This window comes from Amblyomma americanum, chromosome 5 (assembly GCF_052857255.1).
Source record: "Amblyomma americanum isolate KBUSLIRL-KWMA chromosome 5, ASM5285725v1, whole genome shotgun sequence".
NCBI classification, from domain to species: Eukaryota; Metazoa; Arthropoda; class Arachnida; order Ixodida; family Ixodidae; genus Amblyomma; species Amblyomma americanum.
In genome coordinates, this window is record NC_135501.1 from 112,660,536 (window position 1) to 112,674,215 (window position 13,680).

Here is a 13,680-nt window from a genome sequence, read left to right on the forward strand (position 1 = left end):
AGGCAAGTGGGGTTCTGACTTGCAAATGACTAATAACACTGCAAGACTAAATTAATGGGTTTCACTAGGCGCAGTCATGTTTTATCAAGTACTTACCCAGCCAGAAGTCTGAAATAAACAGGGTAGAGTCATTAAATTCTTACCAGTGTATTTATTTTATCAGTTACCTTCTTACTGAAGATATTAAACTCAGGTTTTATTGGCCTGTGGTTAAAAATTTATCAGTGGAGACGAAATGCCAGAGTCCCGTGCACTCTGCGATATCAGTGCACGTTAATGAACCCCAGGTGGTTTAAATTATAGCAAAGCTTCCAGTACGGCATCCCTCGCAGCTTGAGTCACATGGGCACATTAAAGCCCATAAAATCAAACCAAAAGCAAACCGAACCTCCATAACACGCAATTCATTTGGAGTCCACAGCATGTGTACCGTATTATTTATTTCTCAGATACTGCAAGCCAAAAAATGGCGCATAGAGGTTTGGGATACACACAAAAAACATGGGTTATATGAATTCCAGAAGTGTTGCTTGTTGGGCGAGTTGGTGATCCATGAAAATAGAGCAGCGCGTAACAAAACAGGACACAAAGGAGAGACACGGAACGACACGAGCGACATGGGTTATATGGTTACACCCGGCTTTCACGAAAGGCAGCCGTGTGCCGTGAGATGTCAATGCACGTGAAACATCCGCAGCTTGTCCAAATTATTCCGTAGCCCTCGATTACGGCACCTCTTTCTTCCTTTACTTCTTTCACTCTCTCCTTTATCCCTTCCCTTATGGCATGGTTGAGGCGTCCACTGAGAAGTGAGACAATTACTGCGTCTTTCATTTCCTGATAACCAATTGTTTGGTGAAGTGAAGAGGGATGGCATTGTGCAGATTCTAACTCTTAAAGCGGTCTTTCATGTCAGGCCCCGTTTCAGGAACTAATTTTTACACTGTTTTCGTCTTGGTTGGCCGCTTGATTAAATCGTTTACTGCTGTAAGGACCTCCGCAAGTGTGTCAGCCGATTATTCTTTATGACTCGGTGTGCACGCAACATCTAACACTTCAAGCCATAGAGTTTCTTTCTATTAACTAGAGTGAAAGCTGGCACCCGACTATGGGAGTTTGTATGGAGCTTCCTCGAGACAACTTGAGCCACCATGGCCGCTCTAAGCATCATGGGGCGGAGAGCTACTGACTGCAGAACCACAACATTTGGCCAAAAATAATGAAAAAACAAACGTTCGATTATCAAGAATGTCCTAACATTCAATATTCTGTCTATAAATGGCAACAAACAAGCAGAAAAGCATGTAAATATAAAGGTTGCCCAAAATAAGCGATGGCTTCTTCTGCCGACAACATGCAACAAAGCAACAAAAGCCGCAGACAAAAGTTGCAGACAACAAAAGCCAATATTTCGTGTTTAACAGGCGCTTTTTAAAAGGAAATATGTTTTTGAAAAAAATTTTGTCGCTTCAATTCTGTAAGATGTTTTTAATGGCACTTCGGAAACCAAAAACCCTTTATTGGCGTCGTGTGCTGTTGCATTTTCGCTGCTATGGCTTTTGCGCACTACGTTTGTGCCAAAATCGTCTGCGCCGTGGACGGAACGGTACGTCTCAATAACGCCACTCTCTCTTCCTGAAGAAAGCCGACTGTCTCGCAATAAGTAACCCATCGCCCAGTGATGCTTTGAGCGCCCATGGTGGCTCAGGTGCAGCGCCGCTAGGTTTCCCTCTAGTTAATGGTAAGAAACTCTATGCTTGAAGCATTAGCGGAGCACATGAGGGCTCGAAACAAGGCACTGGGACATGAAAAGACCGGACCCTCGGAACAGATCTATAAGAATAGCAAGATAACTTAGACTGCTGACTGGCAAGACGAAGAGAAAAGCACGCTCTTGAGCGCAGCAGCTGAGAAGCGCTTGTTTTTAAACATCGCAAAGTTGGCCCTGTCCACGTTCACGCGGCTTTGACATGATGGGCTATACCCACAAATTAGGGATGAAGCCCTGAAGATCACCATAACGGCAAGTTGTTCACCACGCGCATGCAGGCGAAGCGGGATGTTTACAGATACCCCGAAAACTTAAGACTAGTATGGCGGGAGGGCGCGGACAGGCTGCTGTTGGGCACAGTACTCCCAAAGGGTAGCCGGAAAGACAAAGACGAGAACTGCATGACGAAGAAGAGTTTTTGCGAGCCTTTCAATCTTTCGGTGTTGGTTTCGGCTCGGAACCATGCCAGAAATGATTACGATCAAAAGAGCCTCAATCCGTAGCGCGCTGGAAAGCCGATAAAAAATAGGCGGTGGTACAGCTTTGGTTAAACCTGGAGTGACGCGACAGCTACAGCTGTTCGGGTGGAACTTTACGTGTGCAACCACGTGACGAACGACGTGATCAATTACGTGCCGCGACGCCGGCAGCTGCTCCGCTCCACGTGACCAACAATGTGACAGCGTGGCGGCGCCGCCACGCTGAAGGCTCGAAATGCTACCGTAATGTAGCTATCGGTACAAACAAAATCAGTTGCAGGAAATGCTATAGTCATGCGGTCGCTTTCTGGTGTCTTGTGCGCAGAAGGGCAATTGCCACCTCTACCGTTCTTGATACAAAACTAAACGTGCATAACGTCTGGGAAGGCATCTACTTTGAGAGCACGGAAGCCGCCCCCCCCCCCCCCCCCCCCTTAAAGAAAAGGTAACCGAAAAATAACAGAAGGAATGCTCTAGTGGGCGCTATGTTCCTGAAAACGTGCGCGTCGGAAGCATATTAAGCGAATAAAATTACATGCAAACAATTCCTTCACTCAAAATGGGATCGCCACGTGGTGAAACGGAATATTTGTGTTTTTGGGCGCCGGCGAGTAAATAGCGTCCTACCTTGAAGCATGAAGATGAACTGAGATCTTGGGTTCGTACAGCCAAACCCTAATCTGCATGTCTAATTTGGAGGTGCGCCTTCTCAGCGTAATGTTTGTTTAGCGTACCTAATTCGCAGACCTCATGTTTGTTTTTCTTAGAGCAGTCCACGCATCGCATAATCACTCCAGGCGTATTGATTTAACAATAGCATTGAACATATTAAGCTTGTAAAAGTGGGTAAGCGCGGAGGCTCCGATGAAGAAAGCGCTGGAAGCGTGACGTAAATATTCGACTGCGTACAAATGCATACAAGCGTTCGTTGAATAGTACTGAGCTCATTGCCACGTGCTTGTCGTAGATTGGTGAAATAAAAGGATTTTTATATAACAGTATAATCAATCATCACTTTCAAGCAGAATCTCTTATTGAGATCAACGTTCGTGAAGTATTAAACGAGGGATGCTCCTTGACAACAGTCACTTAGCTACAGCAGCCGTTACTAATTAGTTTCTTTTGGAAACTGCTGTTTTTTTTTCATTCAGTTTCGCTTGAAACTGCAGTACACGTTAGGGAAGTAGTGCACCTTTTTTGTACTCTGTTACATGTTGTAGCCGCATAACATTGTATCGTATAAAAGCCTTAGAATCTAGGAAGGAAAGTACAACAAGCACATAGTCTCTGTTACGGGTTCTCATTAAGTTTATAGCATTTTTGTGAGAAACAAAACAAAGTGTATGTGTTTCGAAACGTTAGACCTATAATTTATAAACATCTCTGAAATATTGTGCACGAAATATTTATAGAAGGTACCCAAACTAAACCTTTTGCTGGCGAAGAATTTCGTAGTTATACATATTACATAGGAACACAGCCTTTGTCAAAAGTTTATAACCCAGGCGGTTTGCTTCTAAGCCGTGGATAGAGCTTCTATAGCTGTCGTGGAACTCCTACTCGTTGGAAGGGCAGGATCACATCAGTTTCGCCTTGTCAAATTGCGAATTAAAGTCGTTTGATTGATAGATCAATAAATAAATCAATCAATCAATCAGTCAGTCAGTCAATGAACAAATCAATCAATCAATTGAAGTATTCTTTACGAGTCACACGCTGTAGCTCAGAAGCCAATCTCCAGGGCTCTGAATTTTTGACAAAGCATGTGAACACTCTTAAGGCACCAGGTTGTAGTCTTGCCAAGAAAAACAATTTTAACTTGAGAAGACATACACCTTCCTGCAGCCAAGGTGTGCGCTAATTTAAAACATATATGTTCGATCATACTATTTCACCTCTTTGGTCATCACAATAGTAAAACTGCCTTGGTGAGGGAATCAACACGCGTGCAAAAAGAGTTTAAAGCCTTTGAGAGCTGCCACTAAACTTTGAACTTTTGGCCAAGGTAGGATAGAAAAAATGAAAATGAGAATTGGTTTTTGGGGAAAGGAAATGGCGCAGTATCTGTCTCACATCTCGGCGGACACGTGAACCACACCGTAATGGAAGGGATAAAGGAGGCAGTAAAAGAAGAATGGAAGGAAGAGGTGCTGTTGCGGGGGCTCCGGAATAATTTCGACAACCTGCGGATCTTTAAGGTGCACTGACATCGCACCCGCCGCGGTGGCTCAGTGGATAGGGCGCTTGACTACTGATCCGGAGTTCCCGGGTTCGAACCCGACCGTGGCGGCTGCGTTTTTATGGAGGAAAAACGCCAAGGCGCCCGTGTGCTGTGCGATGTCAGTGCACGTTAAAGATCCCCAGGTGGTCGAAATTATTCCGCAGCCCTCCACTACGGCGCCTTTTCTTCTTTCACTCCCTCCTTTATCCCTTCCCTTACGGCGCGGTTCAGGTGTCCAACGATATATGAGACAGATACTGCGCCATTTCCTTTCCCCAAAAACCAATTATTATTATTATTATTTGACATCGCACAGCACAGCCCCGCCGCGGTGGCTCAGTGGTTAGGGCGCTCGACTACTGATCCGGAGTTCCCGGGTTCGATCCCGACCGCGGCGGCTGGGTTTTTATGGAGGAAAAACGCTAAGGCGCCCGTGTGCTGTGCGATGTCAGTGCACGTTAAAGATCCCCAGGTGGTCGAAATTATTCCGGAGCCCTCCACTACGGCACCTCTCTCTTCCTTTCTTCTTTCACTCCCTCCTTTACGCTTCCCTTATGGCGCGGTTCAGGTGTCCAACGATATATGAGACAGATACTGCGCCATTTCCTTTCCCCCCCAAAACCAATTATATATCGCACAGCACACGAGCGCCTTAGCGTTTTGCCTCCATCGAAACGCAGCCGCTGCGGTCGGGTTTGAACCCTTTGAACCCGGGAACTCCGGGTCAGTAGCCGAGCGCTCTAACCATCAGCCACCACTGCGGGCTCATGGTTAGGTTCAAGGTAGGTTGCTTTAAAGGGAAATGGCAGCGGTCGTCAATCTTTCATCTCTTTTCTGAAGGCGGTGTTCCGGTATTCTAAAGAGGTTCGAGTGGTACTGCATTTTTTGGAGGTAGCCATGTCTGAGGCAGTCAAAATCATCTGAATCCCAAAAGGCAAAGGTCATAAAACTTTCTCTGTTATCTTGATTTACGTTGGCTTTTCGCAGCGACTTCGTACAAAATATGTGCTTTTTATCTTTTGTGCGCCCTGCACGGCACCTGGTGACAGATACACTGCTTTGACGCCCTCTCTATTTCAGCTTATCATCAGCTCTTCGTGATTTTCAGTCAAATATCCGGGCAGCTAAATGGCTTCTGTTATCTTGCGGGAAATTTTCTCGTGGAGATGAAAGTGAAATTTTTTTTCTTTCACCCCCAGAAGTGTGATAGCCAGCTGGCGGCTAATCGTAGACCTATCGGATTCTTTTACGGAGCTCGCCATCCAGAGACTTTTGTCCCCGACTGTACGTTCCAGTTGTTTGACGATACCGAACGGTACAAGCGGGGTTTAATTCAAAAGTATTATATAGGTGATCGGGAACGAAACTCGGCGTTTTTGGCGCTGACCAGCAGCAGTCGCCCAATAAAATCCCAGGTTACCTCACAGTGGTGTTAAAGAAAAATAAAATTTCTTCCGATGGTGCGGGGGAATTGAACCCTGGAGATTGAGATTTCGAGGCGAGCACGCTAGCCACAAGACGCAGAACCATTTTTTCTTTACTTCACTTAATTCACAAAGCAAACTACAGACAGGAATAACTGTTAAGGTGACTCGGTTTACAGACAATTGGTCTCACTATAAATGACTTTATCCATGGCACTTATCCAGCCAGGTACAGAGGGCTGAGTTTTGAAAACCTCTACGATTTCATGTACAGAATCACCAAAATACTGACGAATATCTCTGACGTGAAGATCATCAAGCCAGATAGCCAATCGGCGTTTCCACATGCTTCGAACCCGACCGCGGCGGCTGCGTTTTTATGGAGGAAAAACGCTAAGGCGCCCGTGTGCTGTGCGATGTCAGTGCACGTCAAAGATCCCCAGGTGGTCGAAATTATTCCGGAGCGCTCCACTACGGCACCTATTCTTCCTTTATTCTTTCACTCCCTCCTATATCCCTTCCCTTACGGCGCGGTTCAGGTGTCCAAAGGTATATGAGACAGATACTGCGGCATTTCCTTTCCCCAAAAAACCAATTAATATTATTATTTCCACATGCCTTGTAAACCAAAGAGTATTACCATATCATACGGCCCACGATCATGGTTCTCGAGTGCCAAAAACCGAATTCCATGATATCTAAAGAGAAAAATTTTAACAATGCCCGCTGTAAAACATCCCAAAAGAAAACGCCATCTAAACAATTTATAAATACATGTTCAACAACCCCCGCTCTGTGCACAAAATGCAATCGACACCCAAAAGGTACAAAAATTCCCTTGTCCGCCACACACATCTTCACGGGGAGAACCCCAGCATATAGTTTAAGGAAGAAAGTTTTTGCAGAGGGCTGCAAAGGCATTCATTTTGCACGTTTGAACACATTACAACATAACCTAAGCCACAAAACCGCATTGCTTCTTGGGGAACTGAGTTGAACCTAGCATTTGCATTTCCTTACAAGTTTACGCTAATGAGAAGGTGTGTCATTAGAAAGGAAGAGAAAAATTAAATATAAAGTGAGAGAAATAGAAAGGATTAAAAATCATAACAAGCTTTCGTATTAAAAGGCAATAAGTTGTCTTAAATGAGCTTCTTAATTTTTCTGTGCAGGTAATCCAGGTATTCTTTGCCTTGGAATGGGAACAGTACACACAAGCAGCAAATCTCCTAGAACTACTTGCTTTTATACTCGTGAACTCCTCCTGTGTCGTTGCTTCTGGCCGTATGCATTGCGCCGAAATGTACTTTTGTCCACGAGTTCTGTAGCATTGCACCAACCTTGGAAAATGTTATCAGCTTTGGAAAGAAGGCAGCAACAGCTGAGCGAAACTGCAGCGCAGTTGTGACACTTGAAAATCTGAGGCAGACAATCGGATGTTTTCATGAAGCGGCTTTGAAAATAGCACTGCATGCCAACACATTATGTAAAGAGAACAGAGAATTGTACAATAACAGGAAGGGACAGAGAGCGCATTGTGTCTTGTTTCTTTCTGAAAGGTTTTGGCATTAGAATCGGCATTATCTCAAGGAACTGTAACTAGCATATAGGATGGTTTAAAGCAGGCGTTCAAGGCATATATATTCATTGATGTAGAGAAAAGTATACAACAGCTATACCTTTCCGGTGCTCACCTGCGGGACATAAACGTGGAGGTTAACGAAAAGGATTCAGTCTATGTTAAGGACAACGCAGCGAGCAATGGAAAGAAAAATAATACGTGTAACGTTAAGAGACCGGAAGCGGGCAGAGTGGGTGAGGGAACAAACGCATGTTAATGCCATCCTAGTCGATATCAATAGCAATACATAAGCTTGGGCCGGGCATGCAATGCGAAGCAAAGGTAACCGCTAGTCCTTAAGGATGATGGAGGGGGTTCCAAGAGAAGGCAAGCGTAGCTGGCAAAGAACTGGGTTAATTAAAGAGACATGAGAGGCGCCTTTGCCCTGCAGTGGGCGTAGTCAGGGTGATGATGATGTTTGTATTTCAAAAGTAAATTAGAGTTTCTGTGAAAAATGCCAAACCTGAGAGGTCGCAAAGGTTTTAAAATGTGGCTTGTAGAAGATTTTTTTTTGCCTAGAACGATTGCAGTTTAGAAGCGCTAATAGAGATTTTGGAATATATTTACTGGAACTCGTCATCGTTCCGTGTGTTTGTACTTATGCCTTTTTGAGTGCACAAAATGAAGTTCTTTGTGCCATCCCCAAGTTCGTCAGGGAAGGACACATGTGGGTAACAATAAAAGTTATTTATTTCGTCGTTTTTCCACACTGTTTAAAACATATGCGAAGTGCAAATCGCGCTTGGGGTCAGTATGCAGCCATTGCTCTCCATGATTCGTAGAAAGCTGCTTTCCCTTTCCTTCATGTGACTATCTTGCTTCATATTTCTTGGCGCTTGTTATACCGCGCCTGACGTCACTTCGTGTAATGCCAATTCCTCACCTTCTTACTTCTTGAGCACTTTTAATGAATGACAGGTTGCGTTTGTCGGAATGAAATGGCAAAATAACTGCCAAAGTGGCAAATGACCACTGCCATCGCGAGGCACACGCGCATCGCTTAACTGGTGCATCACTGCTCCAGGAGTGGTATGATGACTTCCAGCGATCTATGAATGTAAAGCAGTGAATAGGCTATTCCGCATATATGGGCATTAACTCATTAAATATATCGCGTCATACCGCTGGTGCGGAGCTTAAGTCTCCTCTCCAGCTTTAGTGCGCTAGCACTAAGGCCCCCACTCAACCATTTCGGCGATATCTGCATGAAGCCCTCTTGACCTTGAAAACCGAGGCTGAAAGCGGAGCTTTTCGCTTGACCGCGCAAAATTGTCCGTCACTTTTTCTGTAGGCGTACCGAAAAATTCTGGAAAAACCTTTTCTCAGAGGGAAACCATTTACGAGAGCAATTTTTTCATATAATGTAAGATTTCGCTATAACAATCAAAATACCCGGAGATCACCCAACGGCAGTCCTGCATCTTTTTCTATTAACGTTTTTGCTATCGCTAAAAGCGTTCTTGATTGGTTTTCTAAGGTAGTCTTACCTTTTCGATGTGAACGATGGAAACGCCTAAAAAAAATATTTTCCTACATATCAGAAGAGCGGACCTTTTCCTTCATTATTTCCAAAGCAGTGTCTTACAGTTTTCCATAATTCAAAACTTTTGTACGGATATATCGGATATGTTTTGGGCATTCATAAACACGAACCGCTGCTTGCTTGACACAAAGACTGCATTTTTTAGATATCCGATTATGAGAGAACCTAACTGAGGGCCAGCAGTTTTCATCTTTAGTTTTTTTGGGAATTTATTAGATACAATCGTCAACCAAGAAATATTTTTATTGTTAACTTCATGGGCTTTTTCTCACAATAGAAGCTATATAAGATTATTTTAGGTTACTCCAAAGCGAACCTACCGGCTATCGCTCATTTTGTTACGTATCATTATCGGTTAACGAGTTTCCACGAGAAGACAGGGGAGAAAAGAAAAAGCAGACTCACATTCATGGCATTCATTGGTTACGTGCAAGATTTTAAGATGGCGATATTACAGATATTTAAGAAAACCTGATTTCTTAAAATTTAGCAAACAGCTATAGTGAATGCTGTGGGTTTCAGGTTTTTCTTGACCAAGACACAACTTTTTTTCGGCATCCTAATCAATTACTGGGGTAAGGTGTCACAGGCCTATAATATTCGCAAGAACAAGCACACAAGTGTTAGCCTCCCTGCAGTGGTCATACATAAAATGGAGTTTTCATATCTAGAAATTTGTTCTCTTTTGTTCTTTGTGTATGCCTCATTTTCAGAGTATGTACTTATCCTGAGTTTTGTAATTAAGTTCTAATTTGTGGCGCTTCTGTTGCAGACGACGAAAAGAAGAATGCCGTCTACGCAGCTGTTTGAGCAGCGTAGCCTTCAGATGACATACCGTGAGCTTTTGCCAGCAAGGCAACCGAACTGCAGCAGATTGCAAAGCATCGTGCGACGACTGGATCGCCAGCCACTGAACCTTTAGATCTGCAATGGCAGCGACGTGCCCGTATCCTGCTGCTAACAATCTGAGAAACATTATTCGCCATACTTGCTTCAGACCAAAACACTGGGTGGACCCAATCCTCAGGCCTGACTCGCAGCCGAGCTCGGCCCAGGCGTGCGGCTTGAAGCCCGAGCCCGATCGGCCAAGGTCCGCGTGATCCCGAGCCGGGGCCCGGCTTAGGCCCGTACCCGGTGCTACGCGAGAGGTAAATTTCTCACTGTTACTGCAGAAGTAGAGAAATGGTCCGGAAAGGCGCTAAAATTGCAATAACGCTTATAGAAAATGGCCTGCTCAACACAAATTGAGGAAATGGTGGGGCTTGTACGCCTGCTTGGCTTTTCGAAGAGTGGTCTCGTCTGTGAGGAGCTCTGAAGGTCCGAGAGTCAAAAGAAAAAGGGTTTCATACACCCATAACAAACAACCTTTTTACCCCTGCATATTTAACCAGAGTCCTTTTTATCGATTTAGAAATGTCAAAATGAAGCCTCTTCGGAGCCGCAAAACTAAGTTTTTTTATATACCGCGATTTCGCTTGTTTAATTCATGGCTGCACTGGACATCTTTAAAGGGAAACGACCAGAAAACTAGCCTATTTATTGAGCAGTAAGCAGCTGATGTGGCTTAGAACAGCCTGCTCATACCTAGTGTCGTTTCTTAACCCGTAGAGATGTTCCAGACATAGTACCTATAGATAGAAAAGACACGAACAGTGGACATGCGACCGGACACACACTTGACTTGCAACTGAATTCAGTTGCGGGATGGGAATATTGATACTCAATTTCCCTCCTCCTTTCTGCGCCGCTGATGCCATTGCCACTTGCTAGTTGCAGTCGCGGTAAGTGATGCCAAATAAAAATAACTGCACAAAAAGAAAAGGGAATGAAGCGAACTGTATAATACACGAATATGAGGAAGCCTTACGAAACCGACACTGGAAATGGGGCGACCACCGTAGTGCTGTATGTATTGGTTGTCGCTACAAAAAAGAAATTGTACCCTATCGTTCTATCCGTAACAAATGATTAAAGAAAGCATGGCGCTTAAGTGCATGCGTGGTTCTCTCAACATGTCATGCTATCACAAGATTCAAGCAGCCTCACAGGCACGGCTGAGGAAATCTAGCTACCCGATGGGTGGGATAGCTTCCATAGCCAAGGGACTCGTAAAAGAAATCTACAACGGCAATCAGCTTAAGCACAGTGAAAAGAATAAGCCAAACAAACAGCGGGCATCCTTTCCCTACGTGCACGGATTGCCACACCGGCTATAAAAAGTGCCGGAAAGAAACGGTATCTCCGTTGTGCTGACGGCACCACACGAGCTTGCAGGCAATGCTGGGTCGTCAACGACGGCAAAAGAGACAGCAGTGCTTGCGCGAAAACATACCGAACCAAAGCCGTCAGTGTCAATAGGGCGTCTTTTATAAGATATTCTTGCTTTACGGCAGACAACCTGGAACCGACTGGCCGATGCCTCAACGAAAGACTGCACGAGCGCAATGTGAGTTTCAGCCGTTGGGATAGACGGCCACGTGGGCAAACATTGCAAACGGTGTCCTTACAAACCAGCATACGTACCAGAATGAGAAGCAACGGTAGCATTGTAAAGGCTGAACACAAGAGAAGGGAATGGATTTCTTCAAGCCCTTTACATAAACGAGAATGGAAATAGATGCGTCAGTACGCTATCTGTGGAGCTCATGCATAAAAAAATATACATCATCATCATAATCATCAAAGAAAACATCAACATCATCATCCTGACTACGTTCACTGCAGGGCAAAGGCCTCTCCCATGTCTCTCCAATTAACCCTGTCCTTTGCCAGCTGCGCCCACCGCATGCCCGAAAACTGCATAATCTCATCCGTCCACCTAACTTTCTGCTAACCCGTGCTACGCTTGCCTTCTCTTGAAATGCACTCCGTTACCCTTAAAAACATTAAAAAAGACACTGTGTTACGCAGTACGGGGCTCACTTCAGCCTCTGAGCGCGGTGATTGTAGCAGTAAACCTTACTGCGTTAGCTAATTCTGTATGCTTTCTGTCTTTTCTTCACCTGACTATGAAGCTCTTTTCAGGCCTTTACCATTTCACATCTATTCTGCGTTTAGGGGTTCTCCTGCGCACTTTATGAAAATGTTTTGATTGTACCTGCTTTTAATTTTATTTTTTACACCTTTTCACATGTTTACTGGTTAAAAATCGTATTTTCTTATGATTACCTGTTTTTAACTTGTCACCTTTCTTGTGTGCCCTGCGTTCTAGTTGTGCGAGTAGGTATGTTTTACCGAGCCCTCCTCTAGTTAGAGTGCAATTATCACTGCTTTGAGCTTTCTATGCCTCTCTTTCCATTGTATTGTTAATACCATTATCGCATCATACATTTATGGCCTTTCTCATTTCCCGCAGTTTCTTCCCGTTTACTTTACTTTTGTGGAAGTCTTTCACTTTAGAGACGTTCTGGGCAGGAGGCTAAAAAAAATCCATCCATAATTTGCCTTGCTTCAGAAAAATTCAAATACAGCCACCACGGTGGCTGAGTGGTTATGGCACTCGGCTGCCGGCCTGGAAGACGCGGGTTCGATCCCGGCCGCGGCGGTCGAATTTCGATGGAGGCGAAATTCTAGAGGCCCGTGTGCTGTGCGATGCCAGTGGACGTAAAAGAACCCCAGGTGGTCGAAATATCCGGAGCCCTTCACTACGGCGTCCCTCATAGCCTGAGTCGCTTTGGGACGTTAAATTCCTCATAAACCATAAACCAAAAATTCAAATACAGAAGGCACGAGAAAATATGTAAATATGCGTCGAGAATCACTCAGTGACATTCGTGTCTCTGCTAGAATGCACCACGTGTATACTTCGCTCTGAGATAGTGAATCAAATCCCTGACATCGGCCCTCTATGCTCGGGCCCGGGCCCACATATTCAATCTCAGGCTTGGCCCATGCAGGCCTGGCGGAACAGCGCTTCTTCCGATCTGGCTTGGCCCGAGCCCGTACAGGGCTCTACTTCACACATCCGTTAAGATCATTCCCATAGTGGAAGCTGCGGCGTGACAACAGGTGAGAACACATGGTGATCTGGCACCAGTCAAATGGCATGGCACGGGATGAAACCGTATATTAAGGTTCGCATGGTTTACTGAAATGCAGTGGCTGCTGCGAGGATTCGATCTCGCCACCTTGGACTCAGCCGCTGAGCGCCATGGTCCAGTTAAAATTTCCTACAATTTCTTCAACGGAGATAGCACAGGAACGTTTACCTTTAGCCCCGCTGCCGCGACCGGGTGCACAAAACCGACGTAGATGCTACATCGCACCAGTGAAGGGAACGTGGCAAAGATATGAGCTGCACAACGTCTGGCAAGAGATACCCCCAGACAGGCCGACGTTCTCAGCGTGACCACAAAGCAGGGGGAGGAGGAGCTCTCATGTACAAAAAGGTATGGGAAATATCCTTCCCGGTACAACACGCCAACGGCCATAACGTTGAAGCGGCGGACTGCGGCGACCATCGCCCCAAGGTCCACGCAACGGTAATTTACCTGACATGCATTTCCAGCCAACGAAGGTCGGAAGGGAGCACGCTAAGATCTAGAAAATAACTGCTGTTGGACAGAGAAGCATCCTGATTGGATGTTTATGGTGGCTACTCCAGAATTTATCATTCGCGTTT